Source organism: Mustela putorius, unplaced genomic scaffold, assembly GCF_011764305.1.
Source record: "Mustela putorius furo isolate JIRA1106 unplaced genomic scaffold, ASM1176430v1.1 tig00001063_pilon_pilon_pilon, whole genome shotgun sequence".
Taxonomy (NCBI): domain Eukaryota; kingdom Metazoa; phylum Chordata; class Mammalia; order Carnivora; family Mustelidae; genus Mustela; species Mustela putorius.
Window position 1 is genome coordinate 4,116,250 of NW_025421556.1, and position 22,630 is coordinate 4,138,879.

General features: G+C 40.5%; 1 long non-coding RNA gene across 1 annotated transcript in view; it reads left to right on the forward strand.

Moving 5' to 3' along the window:
• Positions 1-22,630, forward strand: part of LOC123393888 — a 32,322-nt gene that overhangs the window by 8,466 nt on the left and 1,226 nt on the right. Inside the window, exons 2-3 of the long non-coding RNA XR_006608696.1 lie at positions 13,433-13,617; positions 20,225-20,287. This is a non-coding gene — a long non-coding RNA (uncharacterized LOC123393888). The remainder of the gene's footprint in view (positions 1-13,432; positions 13,618-20,224; positions 20,288-22,630) is intronic.

The window sequence follows — 22,630 nt, forward strand, 5'->3', positions numbered from 1 at the left end:
GGAACATCTAGGGTTCTAAAGAATGAAAGCAAAGACTGAGAAACCCAAGGAAGACGGTTGGTGATTCTGACATAAAGTGTCCTAAGTGACAAAGGCAGAGAGAAGCCAGGTGCCATAGTCAGGGAGAGTCACAGATGTATCCCTTTCTCTCCATCACACTGCCTGGACTAGCTAATAGACACTTTTTTTTCCATCACAGTGAGATAGGGAAACCTTCCAACATCAGCCCAGTTAGTAGGGTAGAGGGGATTATGGGAAAATCTCAAACTAGGAGAAGGGTGGTTTAGGAGCAAGAACACAGATACAGGGCTCCTGGGTGGCTCAGTGGGTTAAGCCTCTGCCTTCAGCTCAGGTCATGATCTCAGGGTTCTGGGATCGAGTCCCGCATTGGGCTCTCTGCTCGACAGGGAGCCTGCTTCCTCCTCCTCCTCTCTCTCTCTGCTTGCCTCTCTGCCTACTTGTGATCTCTCTCTGTCAAATAAATAAAATCTTAAAAAAAAAGAACACAGATACAGGCTAATTGGCTTACTTTTAGCCATTTTCTTCTTTTACCCCTTCATACTTCATATCTTGAGGCTGTTACAGCTAAAGGGTTAAAGCTTTCAGAGAAAAGCAGTGCTTTGAGCTAAGAAATGGAGTGGTTTCACCATTTAGAGGCTGAACTTCTAAGAATATCCCTTCGGGACTTTCTACAGTGTCCTTGGTGTTGTCCCAGATGGCCTTAGGACTAGATTGTTATAACATGTTTGGCACAATATGCTTGAAAACGTAAGTGTGGAAATACTTGGAGTTGGAAGAAGTATTAGCATGGAATTTTGTGGTTATCAAACTTTACAGAGCCTCATGGAGCCCTGTGAAACCCTAGGGATGGGCTTGTCATCTGCCCACCTCAATTCACAGAGGAGCTTTGGTTGAGAAGGGAAGTGCACAGACTCTGGAGCTGGGTGCTTTCTAAATATATGGTTCTTTGACCTTGGAAGAGTTTCTTAACCTCTGTCTTCCTTATTTCTTTCACTGTAAAATGGAATTTATAACCAGACTTACCTCATAGGGTTCTGTGAGAATTAAGATGAGGGAAATTATACATGAAGCATTTAGAACCAAGATTCCTGCAGAACGTATGCTCAGGGAGCATTGTTGTTCTTATGATTTATTTCAGATAATGGGACTTGGGGGACGATTCGACTTGGCAAAGGAGTTTTTAAGCAAGTTTAGGACTTCTGCTTTAATTCTTTCTGTAATTTCACAGATGGAAAGATCATGACTCGCCCATAATCATGCAGTTAGTAGAGTGCGAATAATTTCTTGGAGCCCCTGACTCTCAACAAGGTGCTCTGTACCCTCTCCCCAGCCCATTTCCCACCAGCTATTTTGGACATCCTAGCTCCCTTCCTGCGTTAGTCATTACTCCTGGGTTACAAGCAACAGAAGACAATTCAAACTGGCTTAAACAGATTAAGAATTTATCTAGCTTTGGTCACCCTCGTATCCAGGTCTGCTAATTCTTATCTTCTTAGCGTCTCCTACCCTCTTCCCAGTGAAAGATCTTTCTTCCTAATAATGGGAAGAACCCAATGACACACTCATGGTCTTATTAGTCCTGTGTGTGGTGTGTGTGTGCCCATTTTTAAACCAATTACTGTGACCAAGAGGTCCACAAGCTCTGGCTAGGAATGGATCCTAGGATCCTGATCCTAGAGCCAGAGGTGGGTAGGTGAGTGCTCAGCACACTCTGAGTGCAAGGGAGGATGCTCCCAATGGAGAACTAGGAATAGGGGAATGATTTCTGGGAAAGGAAAAACAACACAGGTCCTTATTTCCAACAATTGACTTAATCACCAAAGAACTGAATACCTCAGAGTAGCACTCCTGTAACTTATAAGAGCTTATAAGAGCTGGGCCATTTCATTTTACATTATCAAACCGTTCACTGCTGGTTCAACCCAGTTCACTCCCTTCCTTTGCTCCTGGTGGTGGCTGCCATGTCTTTTCTGCCCCCATGGCTCTGCTGATTTCTTGTTCCTTTCCCTTTTTGGGGAGTAGGAGCAGAGGTGGGGAGAGAGAGGTCTTCAGCAGGCTCCACAACCAGCATGGAGCCCAATGAGGGGCTTGATCTCACAACACTGAGATAACAACTTGAGCTGAAATCAGGAATCAGATGCTTAACTGACTGAGCCACCCAGGCATCCCATCTTGTCCCCTTCCTTTTAACCAGAGACTGCCAGGAGGGTGCTTTTCAAAACAAGTATCTAAACTTTGGACTAGGAAGGTATGATTGGTATTGTAACATTTTAGATGATCATACATTGCCAACAACTTCCCATGAGTCTTAATCACTTTTTAGTTACGAGTGTCAGTGTTGGCCCTTTGAGATCCTATGGGAATGTAGCCTGTCCCATGTGACCGCTAAGTGGGGTGAGCTACAGGAATATGAGGCCCCAGTGAGCTCAGGCTGCCTTTTCCATCCTGCTGCAGTTCTAAGGCACGGGCCTCTCAGTCCCTGAATAACCCCAGTCTTGGAAATTGCACCTCTCCCCACGTGCCACCATCACAATTAGCGTGACTTGAAGCATTCCAGCTACAGTTTAGAAATTTAGGCTTCAGGGAAAGAACTGCAGAGACTTCTTATGGAGGGTCCTCATTTGTAGAATTTTCTCTGCCTGCCCTGATTGCAAAGCTCCAGTGAGAAAACCTTCGTTTTGTTATGGGGAGTTACTCATGCTAATATAGGCAGGCAGTGTTGTTTGCAATCTATTTAAATTAAACATTATTTTGTACTGGCTCCCTGAAGAGTCTGTATCACACACAAAAAAGCACCATTTCATAAATCTAATAAACAACTAAACAAATACATGCCTTTGTGCATTGATATCCCTTGGAATGGCTGTGTTTTCCTAAGTTTGTTCTATATGATTGCAAAGACAGCTATTTGTACTTATTTGTGCATGAGTAATTCCTGTTTCCTTGGAAGTAAAGCCAAAGGCAGACATTGGCTGCTTCTCTGCACATCTCTATGTGTACACAGGGATCTATAAATATGAATGCTCCTACTTCCAGAGTTTGAAAATAAAACGACCAAATATTTTTTGAATGAAACTGGTCTTGCTTTTAATTCATAACAACTCTCTGGAAAACATGCTAATAAAACCACTGTAACCATCACGTGTTTCTTTGGAAACATCAGTGTAATTAGCCCTTTCAGGAAGGGAACAAAACTGTATTGGAGACCTCAGTTTGAAATACAGTGAACCTGAATACAGTATCTAATTACCGCGATGCAGGTTTTTCGCTTTTGCTTGGATTTCCTGGCAAGTCGTTATTTTAAGCTTCTTTTCTCCCTTGTGAGGATTGTGATAGTCTTGGCATAAATTTTGCCAGGTGGAAGAGAAACCTCCAATCTTGTGGGTTTTCTTTCTTTCTTTCTGTCTCTCCCTCTCTCTCTCTCTCTTTCTCTGTCTCTTTGTATGTCTTTCTGGTCTTTCTTTCCTTTTCCTCTTCTTTTTGGTAAGGTATTCTTCGAAGTAATCAAAAGGGCTGTGTGTTTGGAGGGTTATCCCTGGAAAGTCAGGAGTCCCTTCAAAGCCAGGCTCCAGACAAACATTTCCATCTCTTCCCTTTTGTCTGTATCCCCCAAGACACCCTAGCCCTTGAATCTCCTCTTCCCCATGGTTGGACTCCTTTCTGCTCCAGGTAAGGATTCTATCGGCGTGGGCTTTCAGAGTAACGAGAGATCTTGGAGGAATCTGGGAAGGCTTGTAGAGGCTCCTCCTGGAAGATTTGAGCTAGAAACCTTACCCTCTTCCTCAGCTAGCTTTTGTCTTTTCAGCTTTGATGAAGTATTTGTCCCTTGTGAGAGGAATCCCTCTGTGAGCAGGATGGGGGAAACTATTTGTGAGTTAGGAGTCTTCCTCTGGAGAAAGGGGATGAGGATCACAAATAACAAAAGCATCATAAATACAGCTGGTGAGAGCTGGGATTTCCAGGTGACTGCTCTGGTGCTCCTTAGGGGCTCCTGGGGATAGGAGTTAATACCCCTCCCTTTGCACCTGACTCAAGGACTAGCCAGGGGGAAGACTTGTTCTGGCTGATTGTAGTCTCTCTTCACTTCCTGATGTGCCCCCAAAGCGTGAGCTTAGTTGAACAAAGAGGCTCCTCAATACTCCAGTCTCATTTCACCCTCACAATACCTAAAGTACCCCTCATTCTATTGTGTGAATTTTCACTCATTGCCATAGCCTCAAAATGAACACTCATGCTACAGACTGCGGACTGTTGAGGGAACATAAACCAGTGGGAACATTTTCACTTGAATTTCATTTATAGGACCCCACTCCTTCAAAGTTCTCTTTGAAATTATTTTTCCTCAAATATGTCCAAGTAGTGCACACTTTTAAAATTATGTTTGAAACCTGTCTTGAGACACAAAGTACCATCAATAGTGATTATCTTTCTTCTGGAAATGATAATAGGTGTCAATAAGCATGTTTTTCAAGTGGGAGCTTCTGAGGCACTTGGGATAAATCTGAAATAATTTACCATGGTTTCCCAAGACGAGCACGGAGCCCGGCCTAGCATTTAGCCTCTTCTTTGTTCTCTATAACTAGTGCCCACAGTTTTCTTTCACTGCCTGCAGTCTACTCTACTTCGTCTTGCTTCTGGGAGTACGTGCTGTTTCCTTAGCCTGGAGCACTCTGGGCCCCATCGTTCCTCTGAGAAACTTCTTCCCACTTTGCAGATTTCGACTTTGACACCACGACATCACGTCCTCTCTCTTGTGAGCTATGCTCTGAAGAGCTACTCTGGACCTCTTCTTCCATATTTGTGGTTGTTTTTTCAGTATCTTTCTTTGTCATTGGATGAAGTTTCCTGAGGGCAGGCGCTGTGTATATTTTTTTCTCGTATTTGCAACTGTCAGCACTAGCCTTGGCATACGGTAGTCGCCTAGTAAATCTGTGTGGGAAATGTATGCCTGTGACAGGATCAGGAATTTACTGTATGTAAAACTTCAGGGTAAAAAGTCCTCTTTTCTGTTGTCTTTTTAAAAAGTGCGCACACTGGATTCTGCATCATTTCTTTGTGAGCGATAGAGGACAGGAAGTGTGAACAAATGTAATAAATGAAAAACCATAGTGTCATTTGCAATGTAATTAGCTCAAAATAGGCTCCATTTTCTTTCAGGCATGACCTTAAGCCTCATGGATCACTCACAGTGCCTCCTGGTCATTCTTTCCAAGGCCACCGGTGTGAACCTAGGAATAAATACTTAAGAATGGGCTTTGGCTTCACATTCCTCCTTTTCTCTGGTATGTGTTGGAAACACTGATCTTACTGCCTCTTACCCTCTACCCTCCAAACTCCAGGATATTCAGTTAGGTCTGGATAGAGTGTTCCAGAAGTTTTGACTGGAAAGTGAAATATTGACTGAACAAAGAATGCTTAGTCCTCATTGATTTGATTATAATGACACCAAGCGCCCAGGAGGTCTAGAACATAAGGAAGTAGAACTTTACTAAGTCCTGTGTGTGGAATGTTCATAGCCTGAGGTCTTGGCAGGCTTGTGTCTCCATGCTGACCTCTTCTACAACAGCTGCCTTGCTCCAGTCCTGGGAGTCAGGCTGGGGGCCCTGGGCTTCCTCTTTGCTGGATGACGAGCCATCCCAGCTGTAAAAGGGTCCAGCTCACTCCTGATTTAACTTTAATGCTTTCTTAAATCTTTGCTGTGTACTCTTGGCATCATCAGAACTTTTCATTAGTAATGCAGTTTTATTTTGGACCATTAAATTGTTTGAGTTCTAATCAGCGTTTACAAATTATTTTATTAACTTTTTAGCTTCTAAAGTGTCTTTGAAGCTTGTGAGTCTTGGGTAGTTTGAATACAGCCTTAACTCTCCATAGGCAGTGTTCACACTGAATCAAATGATGTTTTTTAAAAGAATGTTACACCTTTGAAAATTTACATAGGAAATAATTCTTTGAACAAATTAAGGATATGCATTGTAATAATTCACTTGGATACCACAAAACTTTACAGCAGTAGGAAATCTTCCTTTTCATTTCTACTCCCTGCTTTTTCCCGTCTCAGCTTATCCCAGTATTAATAACTTCCACGGAAACGGGGAAGTCTGGAACCGATTTATAACTTCATCATCTTTGCAGCATTTACTGAACTTGCTCAGCGAAGTTAGATTCTTTTCAAGCTTAAAAAAATACACTTTCAGAAAAACATTAGTTTACCAGAAAAACGTTTGCTAGGAATGAAACCCATCTACACATTATAAAACATGGAACAAAAATTTCTTATGTCCTCCTATGTTCCTGAATTGGTTCTAGCCAAGAAAGGTCAAAACAACAGCTTCGAAGATAACCAAGAAAGGGCACAGGGTCTGTTGATGAAGTCAGGAGCCTTGTGATTGAATGAGCTGTCGTCTGGAGCCCTTAGAGTTTCCTGATCCTCAGCACTGGTTAAGCATTGCCTGTCCTAGGCAGCCGGCAGCTGTCCTAGGTTTTAGAAGGCTGCAGGGTGTATAGGTACAGTCCTTTCCCCAAGAGCTCACTGCTTCTAGTCTTCTGAAAACATTCAGAGTAGGCCTTTTATGAGCACAGGTCATGGAGTTGTAAAATGAGGTCACATACGGCAAAGTTCTGAGAGTGCCCGACACACAACCTCCCTGGGTTACTCTAAAGGGCGTAACACCATTTTAGAGATGAAGAAAATTTTGGTTTATGATTGGAAACACAAGCTTGAGGAATATCTCAAAGTGAGCGTCTGAAGTTGGCAGCCGCTTCTCTGGCCTTTGCTTCAAGTCTCCTGTCGTATGAGCTCCAGCCTCTGAATTAACTCATTACCAGACACTGGTGTCTGGATTATTACTTCATCCCTTTTTTCTCATTTGAATCGTGACAGAGTGCAGCCAGACTGCAGGGACAGTTCCTTAGCATAAGGAGGTCAATTTTAAAAAAGAAAATCAAAATGTTAAAGAAAAGTACTTTTTTTTTTAACTTAATGGAAAATTCAAGTTGTGCAAGGCCTTTAGGAATTAAACAATTGCGTAAGTTTGTCAGTGTCTGGATTTATTCATTCATACCCTGCTTTTTTCTAGAATGATTTCAAGTAGATAAAGCAATACATGAAATACACCAAAATAACAGGTGAAAGTGGGTTATAACGAGAAATACAGATGGGTGAACACAAACTGGTTTTGGAATAAGCCTGAAGACACATCTATGGAGACACCTGTGAAAGGAAGGGTATGCTTATGTCTGTAATTTCTGACACCAAAGGAGCACAGAACAAATGATGATTGCCTAAGGAAAAAAAATTCCACGTAATTACCATCTCCTCCTGAGGTACTGAATTGAATTCTGTGGGCTGGTCTTCCTCAGGGGTAACTAAGTTGACAGACTATTTTCTGTCAAATTGTTCAAGAGATTGTAAGCTCCTTGGGGGCAGCAGCTCTTTCTTTGTAACTGTGGCATCTGACAGAGTTCCTAGCACATAGTGGGTACTGAAGAAACACTGTTTACCGGCTGAGTAAATGAGGAAATTCAGAAATGTGAATCAAGTGATCTGCCAGTTTGGAGCAAGGGTTAATGTGTCTGTTTGTTGGTGACTAAGTGACATTCTTGGACTCCAGCAGATTTTAGTTTACAACATGATTATCTGGAATAAAGATAGATTTTCAAATCAAAGTAAATAAATTCCTAGAAATCACTTGGCAATTAATAGATACCACTCTTAAAATGCAGCATTTTAATACCTCTTACGTAAGAGAACCTTAATGGAGCTAGCTTACAATAACAAAATTGTTTTTAAAAAAGAGAAGGAGGATGTTCACTTATTTGTGGAGCATAACAAATAACACAGAGGACATGGGGAGATGGAGAGGAGAAGGGAGTTGAAGGAAATTGGAGGGGGAGATGAACCATGAGAGACTGTGGACTCTGAAAAACAATCTGAGGGTTTTGAAGGGGTGGGGGGGGTGGGAGTTTGGGCCAGCCTGGTGGTGGGTATTGTGGAGGGCACCTATTGCATGGAGCACAGGGTATGGTGCGTAAACAATGAATTCTAGTACACTGAGAAGTAATTTAAAAAAGAAAAAAGAAAAAGAAAAAGAGGAGGCTGTTAAAAACATGTTTAAGTTTTCTAGAATACAGAGTTGGAAGGAACCTTCCAGAATGCTTCATTTATCCCCATTTCCCACCCTTGTTCTGTAGACGAAGAGACAGACCAGATTGTTGATGTTTCTTGCTCCAGTTTATGCCAGAGTCAGGATGGGAGCTCGGAGTAACTTTCCCTTTGGTCAAACCACAGCCTGTCCACCATTCTCTTCTACCAGTTTGTGATAAGGTTGTCTCAGAGAATAAAACTGAATAAAACATCAGGAATTGCATGAGGTGATACTGAAAATGTAAGAGTCTGTGTAATTGTTTGGCAGATTTTAACAGTGGTAATATATCAAGATTTTAATTTGCCTGGTGATGTATCTGCTCACCCATAAGGTGTATCCGGCTTGAGTTTGATATGATTTACTACTGGTGGTGATTACTTTGATTCAATACCTGATGTATTTACAGAAATTCCCGAACAGGTGTTTGCGATTCAGCAATGTCTCCAGCATCTAATTCGGTATGCAAGTTAGCAGGTCATGTATCATATTTATAGGAACTCCATTACATTCATAATAGGGTAAATTTTTTTCCCTCGGCAAAATCTTGAAGTTTATCAGTGAAGTAACTATGAATTCATGGCCATATACATGAAAGTTTGTAAATCTGAATTTAAATTTTTTTCCCCCTTGTTCTTTCTGAATTATCTTGTTGTCTGAGAAGGAAAGCACTGAGTTGCTTTTACTTTATAAATTTCTCAGCTTTGTTTTCTGGCATCCCAGTGGCCGGAGGTAATGCTTTAGAAAGTGTTTGGAAGTGATGCTAAATGAAAATCTTGGCACCTCAGGAGAGGGGCCAATAGGACATTGAGTAAGGCCTAAATAATACCGCTGGATGTTGGGATAAAGAGCTCATTCAGTCTCCTGGGTCTGTAGACCTTGTTCTTGCTTCCAGGCTGTGAACAAGATGCTAAAATAGATTGCTGATCCTTGCCTCTGGGAGCTGCATCAAGGCTTAAACTTGATTTAAGCACACAACACCTGGAAATATTTTTATCCTCTTCACTCCAGGCTGGATTTGAACTGCTGACTTGGAGATGAAGTGTTCTACAGCTCAGACCCAATCCCTACAGTCAATCAAGCTCCTTTCTCAGACACTTTCTATTGTGCTGGGCCCTGAGAGGTGATATTAAATGGCCCTGAGGAAAAACAGGATGTTGTTGCTGCTGTTGCCATTGATGGTAATATTGACGTGCAATCGCTTGGCTAGAGAGTTCTTTTATTAAAATAAAAAGAGAAAATTAGTTGTATACCGTAAACCCAAACTGGAAAGACAGGCCATGATCTATACAAAGAGAGGACAGTTGGCTTATACGTTCTGCACAAAAGAAACAGATAAATTTTTCTGAAGAGGCTTGCCAGCACCACTCTTCATAAATGTGTGTTCAACAGATAGTCTAATTGCCTCATTTATAGTAGTCAGACATGCTGGTTTTCTTCCGCATTATTTACCCTTCCACTGAGTTTTGGATTAAACAGTGAGATGACATTTCAATCCTGAGGGCTGCTTGTCTTAAACATTGCTTCTGTCTTCATGACAAGTGTTTTATTGTCACTTCTGACTGGATTCCTATTTTGTTTAGTCAGTTGTCTGTCTTTGCAGAGTTTGCGAGTTTAGTGAAGCTTCTGAGAATAATTTTTAAACCCTTCAGTTATCATGGCTCTTCAAAAATAAACTCTATTCCTTTGTGAATGAATAAGACAAACTGGAAGCAATTCTGTGACTTATTCCTGTGGATTGGAATACAATAATTTACATCCATATAATGCTTTCCTTTGTGCATATTAATCCATAAAATTTAAACTATAATCCATAAAACTTAATCCATAAAACATAAAACTATTATAGTCACTTGGTTAGATAGGTAAGGTATTCATTCATTCATTCATTTATGTATTTATTCAGCACTGATTGGGCATTGGGCTAAGTTATGGGGGTACAGAATATGAAAAGGAACCATCCGTATCTGCTGGAAGCTTCCAGATGTTCCCTTCTAGTGGGTGCTAACAAAATCCAATACCACAAAGTATGTACAAAGTGTAGAGGGAGAAACAGAGAAGGATTGGTAAAGTTTGTTGGGAAGAACAAGAAAGAATAAAACTTTAGGGTAAGCTGTAAAAAGAAAAATGTTTTCCAGACCGGTCAAGGGATGATACTGAAGTAGGGGTGCTATTACCATTGTTTTATAAATGAAGAAACCGTGGCTAATAAAATTACGAGACTTGCTCAAGGGTATAAACCAGTAGATGAGAATTCTGGCACTTGAACCGAGATCTTCTATTCTTTTTTTTTTTTTAATATAATTTTTTATTTTTTATAAACATATATTTTTATCCCCAGGGGTACAGGTCTGTGAATCACCAGGTTTACACACTTCACAGCACTCACCAAAGCACATACCCTCCCCAATGTCCATAATCCCACCCCCTTCTCCCAAACCCCCTCCCCCCCAGCAACCCTCAGTTTGTTTTGTGAGATTAAGAGTCACTTATGGTTTGTCTCCCTCCCAATCCCATCTTCTTTCATTTATTCTTCTCGTACCCACTTAAGCCCCCATGTTGCAATCTTTTTTCATCATGCCCCAGTCACCAGTCAACAACTCAGTATATGGATTTTTCAAATTTTCATAATTCTATAAGAGCAGAGTGCTATATACATTCATCTTGTTTGAGTATATAAAGGCATTGAAGTCTTAGAGGAAAAAAAGTAACATATTTGTAATTTTGTATATTATTTTTACTGATATATGAACCATATATGATTCAGTATAAATCTTAAGTGTATAGCTTGATGAATTCTTATAAAATGGATATGCCCACAATAAAAAACTAGAATACCACAAGCCTTTTGACAGCCTCCCTCATGTCAACTCTTAGTAATTTTACTCCCAATAAATTAACCATTATTCTGTCTTCTATATACATGCTTTTGTGTTTTATAAAAACAGAATCACATAATATGTAGTCTTTTGTGTTTGGTTTCTTTTTCCCAACGTTATGTCTGCAAGATCCACCCAAGTCTCAGCATGTAGGAGTAGCTTGGTTTATCATAATTCTGTACTATTCCATTTGTAGGAATATGCTTTATTCATTCTATTGCCTATAGCATTTGAGTTATTTCTGGTTTGGGTCTATTATGAATAAAACTTTCAGGAACATTTCATGTGTGTCTTTACTGTACATATGTGTACATTTCTGTTGGGTATACTTCTAGGAGTAGAGTTTCTGGCTCATAGGGTATGTATATATCCAACTTTAGTAGTTCTTGCCATGTCCATTTCAATTCAGTCTAATTTTTCAATGTCTTTTATTATGACTAGTAATTTCCTGTGTCTTGTTTAATAAATCTTTACTGGTCCCAAGGTCATGAATATGTTCTTCTGTATGTTCTTCTAGAATGATTGTTTTATCTTATACATATAGGCCCAGAATCTGTCTGGAATAGATTTTTGAGTATGATGTATAATGGTGTGAAGGTGTACTTTCCCCTTATATGTATGTGTAGTTGATCTGGTGATTTCAGTTGAAAAGACCATCCTGTCATGACTCTATTGTTTTGTTAATACAGTGGAACTTTTGTCAAATATCGGGAGATTGTATAAGTGGATTCTCTCTTCTATGTCAGTAAGATCTAACTGTCTCTATATATGCCAAAACAATGTTTCCTTAATTATTGAAGCTTTATGATGTCTTAATATCTGACACTATAAGCCCTGTCATTTTGCTTTTTGTTGTTCTTCAGGTGTCTTTCCTGTTCTTGACCCTTGCCATTTCTACAGAGAAAGCTGCATTTTAATTAGGATCTGCTGAATCTGGGAAGAAACGAAGTTTTATATTAAAACTCCAGTCCATAACTGTAATGCACCCTTTTCTGTATTTAAGTGTTCTTAAATTTCTTTCACCATGGTTTTACTTTTCTATGTAGAGGCATTACATAACTTTCTTTTATTTCTAGGTATTTGAGGATTTGTTTGTTTTTGAAAGTGAGCGAGTTGGGGTGGGGGCTGCAGAGGGAGAGGGAGAGAGAGAGAGAGAGAGAGAGAATTTTAAGCAGATTCCATGCTCAGTGCGGAGCCTGATGTGGGGCTCAGTCTCATGACCCTGAGATCATGACCTGAGCCAAAACCAAGAGTCGAACACTTAATGAACTGAGATACCCAGGCATCCCTTGAGGATTTTTAATGCTCTTATAAAAGTTCTGAATTAAAAAACTCTTAATTATATGCTGCTGCTACTATCTATCTATGCATATAAAATGTACTGATTCTTAATACTGAGTTTAAATGAAGAAACGTTGTTCTATTCATTTATTAATTCATTGTCCATAGTTTGAGAAGTTTCCAATGCTTATCATTATATTCTCTGTGAATAAGAATGCTTTCTTTCTGCTATGGAATAAATGTTTGTATCCCTCCCTTCCCCCTTCAAATTCCTATGTTGAAACTTAGCCCTCACTATGATGGTATTAGGAGGAGGGGCCTTTGGGAGGTGATTAGGCCATGAGTGGATCCCTCATGAATGGGATTCGTGTGCTCATAAAGGAGATCCCAGAGAGCCCTTTCTCCTCTTCTGCCACGTGAGGACACAGTAATGACAGCTGTGTAGGAACCTGCAAGAAGGTCCTTGGCAGGCACTGGCCTACTGGTGCCTAGGTCTTGGACTTCCCAGCCTCCAGAACTGTGAGAAATAAATTTCTGTTTATAAGCCACCTAGTCTGTAGTATTCTGTTAGAGCAGTGTGGATGGACTAAGATGGTTTCTAAGACTTCATATATTTTATTTTTATTTTCTCTTGCTCTGCCTAGCACTTCCAGTAAATGAGTCAGTGATAACTGATGTCCTTGTTTTGTTCCTGATCTTAAGCAGGGAAAATTTTAATGTGTCACTATTGAAACCCCTATTAAATGTGACATTTGTTATAGGAGTTTTCCGTAACCTATAATCAGATTAAAGATGTTTGCTTCTATTCCTAGCTTGCTAAGAATAGAATACCTACAAGGTAGATAAATTGCTCCTCCTTTGGGGAGGAAGAGATGAAAGTTGACAAGAAGTTCAGGAAATGTTATTCCAATGTGGCTGAATCCTGGTCAGTGGCATGTGGGGGAAACAGAATTTGCCCATAACAAAAAAGTAGAAGAAAAGAAGAGAGAGAATCCTAAGTAGGTATAGACAAAGGAATTTCTTCTCTTTTTAATTTTCTCTCCAAAGTCACATTTCTCCTATCATGTGCCTCTCACCATTCTTTTGTCTCTTTTTTTCTTCTTGGAGATTCAGTTCACGCAGGCTCTGGCTATAATAAGCAGATATGCATCCTTCTACCCATTCCACTGTTCCTTTTCGCTGGGAAACCACTTTTTAATTTGTAGTGTGAGTGACTGGTGAGCCCCTCAGCTGATCCTATCCCGCGAGCCGCTGCAGCACATGTCTCTTGACCTCACCTTCCAGGCAACAAGGTAAGCTCTGGTGCTTTGCAGCTCCCCTCCGAAACTTTCTGCCCCAACCCCTCACATTTTCTAGTAACAGCTGTGCTGTTGGAGTCTTGGTGATTAACAAAGTATCAAACCATTCCCCTGGAACCCTCTTGAATTGCCTCTCATGGGGAATCTGATGGATCTCTACTTCACAGATGGTTTATCAGTACATCAAGTAATAACTTGCTCTTCTGTCTCCATTCTCCTGGGTACATTTTAGAGAAAAAAAAAATCTCCAGGTCTTATGATAGGTGTTTCATCTTTGTTAACATGAGCACCTGGTAATGAATCTTTATAATATTAGCAGCATGCTGAACCAGCCCTATCCCTGAATTCACTCGGAGACTGTAACTCCACATTTGCTTTAGCTTTCTTACGAAAGCTCGAGATTATTTATTTTCTCTGTGTATGTTCTTGGCATATTTCTGCCTAGAGGAAGAGCAAAATCAATAAGTCCTACAGTTTTATTAAGTTTCTTAAAGAGCACGATATCTGATCTGCTGGTTTGAGTTGGTTAATCACTATCCTGTATGAATCCATCTTTGGATGGTGCTTTTTTCTTTTTTTCCCGCATGTTTTTCAGTTGTCTTTAGTAATAGTGTTGTCTCACTTGCTAACCTTATTTAAAGAATGATTGTTGTTCCTCGCAGCATGTCTGTGCCTTTGGGTATATCCCAAAGCAGACAAAGGTAAAGACTATTTTCCTACATACACATTCTTTCGCCTTTAAGCCTTCTGTACGATCATTCAGTTTCTCTTCTGTTTCTTCCTACGGGTCTAGTTGTGGTAGTCTTAGCTGCCACTCAGCCTACCCCAGTTTGCAGTGAAAGTTCAGTGAGATCACGGGACATGTATCCAATGTCACTCTAATATGGAGAGTCATGTACGCAGGGCGTGGGATCAACGAGTCTGTCCCCAAGTTACTCTGCTCTACTGGGAGAAATCATCTAGCAGGTTGAACAGACCCTTTGGTCTCAGCCTGACCCTCAGGGCCCCCTGGAGTCATGCCCCCACACAGTCAGCTGCTGCTCCCTTTTCTTTCAGTAGCTATTCAGAGTGATCGCCGCTTTCTTCAAATCCCTTCCTCTACCCTGTCTTCTCTTGCTCTCAGCGGATGACCCTGTCTCCTCATTCTTTCAGAAAAAACAAGGAATAACTCACGCCCACAACCCAAAACCACCCAAAAAATATATGTCCATCATATATTTCAGTCTTTCGGTCTTTCCTGTTTTCCGTGAAAGACTGTCCGTCTCCCTGGGAAAGTCTGATTCATCTGCCTGACCACCTGCCCTGGAGACTGTCTTCTGCCTTGACAGACACCTTGGGCCATCCATCATCCACTTTGTATTGTTTGCTCCCTTCAGCATATGAACATGTTCTTTATAATGATATCCTCGGACCCCCATAACACCCTCTCGCTCCTGTTGTAGATCTCTTCATTTGCAGCCAAACTTCTTAAAGAGCCATTTACATTTCCCATTTCCCTTCCTCACTGGCCATTTACTGCTCAATGGACAGCAATTTGTCTTCTATCCCCCAAACAGCCATGAAATGGTTTCCACCAGTTAACTTCATATTTTTAAGTCTGATGGATGTTTTCCTTTTCCTGTAGTTATTTGGCAGTGTTAACGACGTCCTTTTCAACCTCTCTTCTTTTAACGTTCATAACATTTTCCTCCTCTGGTTGTCCTATTATGTCTTTGGACACTCCCCTCAGTCTCCCTTATTGGCTCCTTTTCTTGGGATCCTACTAAATGGCAACATTCACAGAGGTTTCTTCCCAAGTGTGGCTACATTTTTCCACACTGACTTCTCCAATCACTTAGCTATGGCTGACTCCTAACTTTAAATATACAGCCCATTCCTCTCTGCATAGTTTCAGACTCACATTCCTTTGACTATCTCTTAGTCGCAGGAACTCAACATCTCCCAACTAGTCCCATTGTCCTTGTTCCTAAGCAGGCTGCTTCTGTGTTTGTCTTAAGGCATGGCACCCAGAGGCCCAGAAGGAAATCTGAGTCACCCCCTGAGTTTTCCTTCTTAGCCAGTACATCTTTGTATGCTTTATCTCCTGGACATAAATCTCTTTGTTCTCATTGTCACTGCTCTATTGCGCCTAATTGTCTGTCTAGCTTTCTAGCTAGTCTTTTAAAAATTCAGTCTGTCTCCAGAAAACCCAAAACACTTACTTTTACGAGAATGATGCTTCTAAAATGTGGATCCATGTAAATTGTGCCAAAACTTACCCATAGAGTTGAAGCAAGTCCAATAAGTATTGTGACCTTTTTTAAAAAAATGGATTTAAAAAGGTGACTCTAAAAAGAATAGCAAAGGGCTAAGAACAACCCAAACATGTGTGAAGAAGATTAAGGTGGAGACACTCGATTTATTGATACCAAGGTTTGTTCAAAAGCCATAGTTAATGGGTTACCGCCTCATGGATAGAAGATCACCCAGTGATACATAGTGGAAAACCTAGGAAGAGACCCACTTATAAATGGAACTGTGATCTTTGACAGAATGAATTAGGGGAGACGGAAACCATCCCATATTTCAAGTATGAGGGATTAAAACAAAAAATAGATTATTGAAGGGCTGGAAGGGCAAACGTGTGGGGCACAGCAGTGCCATTATCTTTGCAATTCGCAGCTACAACCATCCAGAGAGTCCGTATTTAGCGGCTACAGAGAGGTCTGCAAACTTCAGGACACTCCTACTGAAGACACAGCGTCCCCAAGAAAGGCGACTAGCATAGGAATTCTGAGTCCATCTGGCTCCTGAAAACCCTCCTATGGACCCACATCTGTATTTCCTTTGCCATTGCTGCTGGGAATAAGTTGTTTGTACCTCCCTACTGTTTTCCCAGTTTGCATAAGTGCATTTCTTTGACAGCATCTAAACCGCATCTCAAAGCTTGCTGGCAAAGAAGTTTGGAAAAGTCAATTCCTAGGTTTCTAGCTTTTGTGATACTGGGGACAGCAAGAAGAGGAAATCAATGGGTGCCAAGGGCCACAGAAACCATCTAGCACAGGGAGCATTGAAAATCAATGAAGAAAGGAAGAACTCTTTAATAAATAGTGCTGGGACAACTGGATAGCCATTCAAAAAACTGAAATTGAATTCCTGCCTCTTGATATACACAGGGGTCAACTCAGAGAGAGAAGGACTTTGCAAAAAGAAAAACTTAAGGCAGAAAATGTAGGAGGATATTTTTCTAATTCTGGGGTAGGGAAGGTTTGTCAAACAAGATATACAAAGTTCTAACCATAAAAGAAATTATTAATTCAAATATGTTAATTTCTGTTTACCAAAAAACATCATAAAGAAAGTGAAAAGACAACAAAGTGGTAGAAGGTATTTGTTACACATATAGCCTATGGAAGTTTAATACCCAGAGTATATTAAAAAAAATTCAGGGGTGCCTGGGTGGCTCAGTTGCTTAAGCGTCTGGCTTTTGCTAACTAAGGTCATGATCTGAGGTCCTGGGATTGAGTTTCTCATTGGGCTCCCTGTTGGGGAGCAGCTTCTCCCTCTCCTTCTCCCTGCTGCTCCCCCTGCTTATGCTCACTCTCTCTGTCAAATAAATACGTAAAATCTTAAAAAAAAAATTAGAAAAACACACAAATAGAAAAATGGGCAAATGACATGTGTATATAGCCAGTGCACATAAAAAGGTCTTTAATCTCTTTAACAATCAGGGAAAAAAAATTATGATCAAACTGAAATATTACTCGTACTATACTGGTAAACTGAGAAGTAAATATTGAATCATCCTGGATTCTCCTTCCTACCCACCACATCTTTGTATGTTTTGTCTATTAAATACAGTCTGAATTTATGTTTTTTTTTTCATTTTTATTTACAAAGTATTGGTTAGAATATGGATCATGAGGAATTCTTATGTAATGGTCTTGGAGAAGTAAATTAGAAAATCACTTTGGAAAAAAATTTGGGATCAGCTTGGGAATGAACATGGAAATACCATACGCCTGAGCAACTTCACACCTAATATAGATACCAGACAAATTCTTGTACGTGTACCAAGAGGGCAAGCTCCTAGAAAACAGTCTGCAATTGCCAAGAGTTGGAATCGTTTAGAATGCATTCTTAAGAGAATGGATGTATATGCACTGTGCTACATTTGTACACTGGAATATTATGTTGTGGTGAAAATGAAGGATCCATAGATGTACTCAGGAACCTATACTTCTTAGAAATCTAATGTTGAATTTTTAAGGAAGTCTTAAAAGTACATAATTGGTATGATATCATAAAAATGATACACAAACATTAATATGTTTAGATATCCATAAACATTTAATGAAGCTATTTTTAAAAAGCAAAATAAAGATAGATACAGAATATCTCTGGCTTAATGGGGAGGGCATGAGATGAGGTAGAAGCGAAATACTTATTCATAATGTATTCACTGGATAGTAGGTTCATGTGCATTTCCTGTCTTATGCTTTTCAACAGAAGTATATGTTAATAAACTATGTTGTATGTGTCAGAAATAACACTAAAAATTTAATGGAAAACAATCCATATTCTAAGATGTTGAGCTTGTTTTAAGACTAAGAACTGTCATTTTAAAATGCTTCATTTTTAATGTTGAGTAAATAAATTATATTTAAAAACACCTGTACTCTGTCGTGTATCTCCGTCACACAGATGACCACACAGTCGCTAAAAATATTAATTTTAGCTCCATGCCAGAATGGCTTACTGCCCACCAAAACATAAAGCAGAGTATGGAAAGCAAATAACTCTGATTTACTAAACTGGAGGAAATGTAACATACATAGAAAAGCACCTGGGGATTTTATGTGCTAACATCCAGCAGGGGAAATAAACCTGTGAAAGTGACAAAGTCAAGTCAGAATCAATCACTATGGGTTTCGTTCGGTTTTCTTTTGAAATCTTAGAACATTTCACTGTTGGAAGTAGTGGGGAAAAAAGCAAAAGGAAATAAAAGACAAAATTGCTCATTGTCTCTCTTTTTAATCCTCCATTATCTCCCTGTTCCTTTTTGGACGAGGTTTCAATACCTTAGCTTTACACACAAGGCTTCTCCTCTTAGGGTCTCTCATTTTTCTGCCTGTCCGGCCTCATCGCCTGTCACATTCCTGACCTTCTGCTCATATCTTTCTGGTAAGCCAGAGTCCACTTCCTGCGGATCCCTGAGTAGGTCCTGCTGTTTTATGCCTCTGTGCTTTTGTCCAGGCTGTTCGCTCTTCCTGGAAATCCCATGCTATCTTCTTTCCCTCACTGGCCTCTCACGAGGAAGTCTCGACTGACCCTTTAGTATGAGTCTCCCCTAGGCCCCTATGCATAACTTTCTCACTGTAGTTATCGTGCTCCCATAAAAGTTAAGTTTCCTGTCTTCCCTATTAGGCCTTACGCTCTTTAGGATCAAAGAGTTCTTTCTTTTTTTCTTTTTTAATTACAGAGTGCTACCCAGTATTTATCACAGTGCTTTATAGTCAGTAATATTAATTGAATCAACGTGTGTGGGGAAGTACTATTGGGGGCCTAAATTTCTTCACTGCATTGAGCTCTTCTCCACTGCTCTCCTGAGAGCTGGAGGACACCTCCCACTCACCTCGCCTAGTTAACTCTACTCCTTTTCTCAGGAATCTTTTATCTCCATCACTAGTTGTTTTTCTCTATATGTGCTCTTCATAGGACCATTTATTACTCATTGCATTTTACTTTTATATCAACTTGTATCATTCTTTTTTTTTTTTAAGATTTTATTTATTTGACAGAGATCAGAAGTAGGCAGAGAGGCAGACAGAGAGAAAGAGAGGGGGAAGCAGGCTCCCTGCTGAGCAGAGAGCCTGATGTGGGGTTTAATCCCAGGACCTAGGGATCATGACCTGAGGCGAAGACAGAGGCTTTAACCCACTGAGCCACCCAGGTGCCCCTCAACTTGTATCATTCTTTGAGTAATGTCCGCTTCTCCCACTAGACTGTAAGCTCCATGAGTGTAGGGACTACGTCAGCTTTTTTGGTTCATTATCGTGCTTCTCTATGGCAGAGGGTAGCCTTGGAATAAGTACTGACTGAATGAATGAACTATGAGCATGTCTGGAAGCCAGGACACCAGAGGCATGTCTGATGTACTGGTAGGTGATATGTAATCCACTCTGTTAAGGAGAGAAGATTTCCAGGCAGAAGGTGAAGGACCCCTTCCCATGAGGGAAACTCAGGTGCATGAGATAGCCTGCTGCAAGGCCCAGGTGACAAAGTTGCACACGTTGGAGTGGAGGAAGAAATCCCCTGGCTGCTCCAGAGTCCAGTGTGGTGCTTTGGGTGCAGGGCAACTGAACTTGAGTATTCCCTCTTTGACATCAGATACAGCATCCATGGCCAGACCCTGCTTTCAGCTGGCTTTCTGGGTCAGCTATCCCCACTAAAGATGGCGGGGGTGGGGGTGGGGTAAATAATCAGGTGTACTCCTACAAGATAGCCTGAGGTAAACACAACGGACACTCCAGATCCCTATGAATCTTGCCTTTTGCCTGTGGAAACTATAGCAGTGAAATTAAAAAGGTTTTAAAAATTTTTAAATTTTCATCCCTTGAAGTCCACAGATGGCTGAGGCCTGGAAAAAATCAGAATGTGACATCGAAGTTCTTGGCGTTTCCAGGTAAGAACTAGGGTTTCTGAAGTATTTGAAGTCTTCCACTGGATGTAGTTTCTGGTCTCAATCTGTAGTGATGTGTTTTACTGGCCAATTTACATAGTTGATAGACTGATTTGTAAAAAGAGCCCTTTAGTTTGACCATCTGGAAGTAGTACAAATTATTAATGTTAATTATGTCTCTTCCATATTCTATTTTTGTGATCCTCTCAGTTTTCAGCCTTTGGTGATACATATGACCATCATTAATATTTCATGTCACATAAGATGGCCTCTAGGTCTTCATTAAGTGAGCTTGTATTGCCAAATAAATATGTTAAATCTGGGAGAACAAAGAAAGGCATTTATTGCCTCAGACTTTTTGCCAGAACTGGCTTATATTTTCTGTATTATCTTCACATGGAACCTCCATTTATTTATTTATTTATTTATTTATTTATTTATTTATTTTAAAGATTTTATTTATTTACTTGACAGAGAGACAGATCACAAGTAGGCAGAGAGGCAGGCAGAGAGAGAGAGAGAGAGGGAGAGGGAAGCTCTCTGCTGAGCAGAGAGCCCAATGCGGGACTTGATCCCAGGACCCTGGCATCATGACCTGAGCCAAAGGCAGAGGCTTTAATCCACTGAGCCACCAGGGGCTCCCCTCCTTTTATTCTTAAGCCTTCAATTACTCTGGAAGCAATCTTAATAAGATACTCAAGAATTTCAATTCGGTTACCAATGACGGCGTCTCCATCCTTCAACTGGAGGCACTTCACTAGATTCAGGAGAGGAAACCTGAACTGTATGTGTGTATGTGGTGGTGGTGGGGGAGGGGGGTTCCACCCTGTACGTAAGCGGAGCTTAGATGTGTTTTTGGCTCTGCCACTGACTCTCTGGGCCTCAGATTTTCCTCCATATGATAAAGTTGATGAATACAATGGAATCAAGCAGAGAGAACAGATCTGTACTCAGTGGTGGTAGGAAGGTCAGGGCAGACATTGCAAAAACTCGACAAATACACAGAAAGACACACCCACATACATGCAGACACCAAGTATGGGGAAGGCTGATGCCCATCAGAAGGTGGTAGAGGAGGCTGTGGCCCAGACCTAGAGAATTTCTGCAGGTCTGAGTGGTCCAAGCAGGTCTTCTCTTGTTGCCTTATCCTCCAGCTTCTATTTGCAGAAAAATACCGTATTTAGCCTAATTCTTTATACCTCTTCTCTCTCTCTCTCTCTATACTGACCTGCTTCCCTCCTTTGGCATCTCTTTAAGGGAATATTTCTGCTCTAGCCTTGACTTCTGTCTTCTCACATACTCGAACCAAGTACTTTGGATAATGCTAGTCCTGGTTTAGTTTTCAAGGGTGGCCTTTATTAGCTCCATTGTCATTGCGTCAGGCCATCAAGCCCAGCGCCTACCTTCAGAAAATCCAGCCACGGTGAGCTCTGACTTGTTGGCTCTTTTCTGAGTCCAGCAGTCTAGAATTTCAGACACACGAACATTAATGTTAACCAACACTCAGATTCACAAGCTTCATGGCGTACTGAAGCAATGAGCAGGAGAGGAGTAGATTTCCTCCTATTCTCGTTCAGTCCGCTGCTCCAGCAGGAAGAACTTCCAGCCTGCTACATCTTAGGCTGGAGGCCTTTTTTAATAAGGGCATCTGAAGATAAACATTAATTAATTAATTAATAAGCTAATACCTAAGTCCACATTGAAAAAGAGATAGTACCCTTCTTACCAGCCCTGTTCTTGAGAAACTATGGTTTGTGCTCTGCTAAGGGTTGGGTTACTGCATGCTTAGTCTTGTATCTGGAGGCACCAGCAAAGTCTCATACTCGATTTAGTTAAACTATTTTAATTTTAAGCTTCTCTCTGATGGGAGATCTACTGGTACTTTATTTTTTTTTTATCAGTTTCTTTATTTTCCACTTTCTCTATCATCTAATATTTTTCTTTACAACAAATAGAAATGTGGTATAAATGCCTTTTTTTTTTTTAACAGCTTGCTTTTTCATATAGACAGCATTTTGTTCCAACAGTTTTCTGTGTAAGTTTATTATAGTATTCCACTCATGGTATTTTCTGTATTTATTTTTCACATTCTGGATTATTGGTCTTTTAAATATTGATATTTTTAAAAATCTATCTTTGGATATGTAATTTTGATATGCACCTGGATATGTAATTTTGATAGTTACCAAGCAATGTATGGTTTCATCACTTAGATATTTGACTTATGGTCACCAAACAATCTGAGCTGTTTCATATTATTGGCTTCAACTGGCCCAGTGCCTCCACTATTAGATGCAGAACTGGGACTCCTTCCCTTTCTTGGTCATCTCCATAAAGTAGAAGTCC